A 1,027-nucleotide genomic window follows, 5' to 3' on the forward strand; every position below is an offset into this window, starting at 1 on the left:
ATACCAAGTTTAGTTGAAGTAGCTATTGTTGAAGCTTGAATGTTCTTGCTAGAAGCCATTGAAGTAGGCAGCAAGATGATGAAGATTTCTTTCGTTGAAGGAGAATGAGATGAGAGGCAGAGATGTCCCACCGGGCGTGCCAGAATTTGTAAGCGACTAAATCTCTCGCTTGGAAATAAAATCGGAAAGTGAAAATAGTTTCACAAATGCGAATTTGTATTGATGATTGTGTGGTACAATTCTCTGTGATTACAAAAGAGTTATCATCTGATTCGATCTCCTTAAAAGATTTGTTGATTGGATTTGTGATGATGTGATTTTGTTTTGAACACAAGATATCCTTTAATTTGGTTGAGGAATGGATCGAAGATCTTTGGAACAGAATTACAATGAATCTCTGGCTATGAGCTTGTTAGAAATTCTTTGTTCTTCGTGTTCTTTGTGTTCTTCGTGTTCTTCGTGTGTTCTTCGGGCGTTCATCGTCTTCGAAGGTTTGTTGTGGAATTCTTCGGGGCTTTAGAGGCTTGAATCTGTGGAGCTTCACTGATTTGTGGTTGTTTGAGGTTTCTGGAGGCTTTTGAGCTTGATTCCAGTGAACTTTGAGATCTAGGCAGATAGTTTGGATGATTCTGCTTCGAATGTTCTTTGTATTTGAAGATTTGTGGTGGAAGTTCTTCGGGGCTTTAGAGGCTTGAATCCGTAGAGCTTCACTGATTTATGATTTGTTGATGTTTTCGGACCTTTGAACTTGATTCCCGCAAACTTTAGGATCTAGGCAGATGATCTGGATGATTCTGCTTTGAATGTTCTCCGATTTTGGGGTTGAAGTTCTTGAAGCTGGAGGCTTCAGGGCTTGATTCCAGCAGAGCTTTTTCCCTTCTCAATTCTGGTCCTCCTAAATGTCTCAGGAAGGCTTCTATTTATAGGAGTTTGGGGTGGGTGAGCGACACGTGGCGGAGCTTGATTGGTGACACATGTCACAGCTTGATTGGTCCGCTTAAGTCATCGCTTACACGTGCGAGGCTGC

This window comes from Quercus lobata, chromosome 12 (assembly GCF_001633185.2).
Source record: "Quercus lobata isolate SW786 chromosome 12, ValleyOak3.0 Primary Assembly, whole genome shotgun sequence".
Taxonomy (NCBI): Eukaryota; Viridiplantae; Streptophyta; class Magnoliopsida; order Fagales; family Fagaceae; genus Quercus; species Quercus lobata.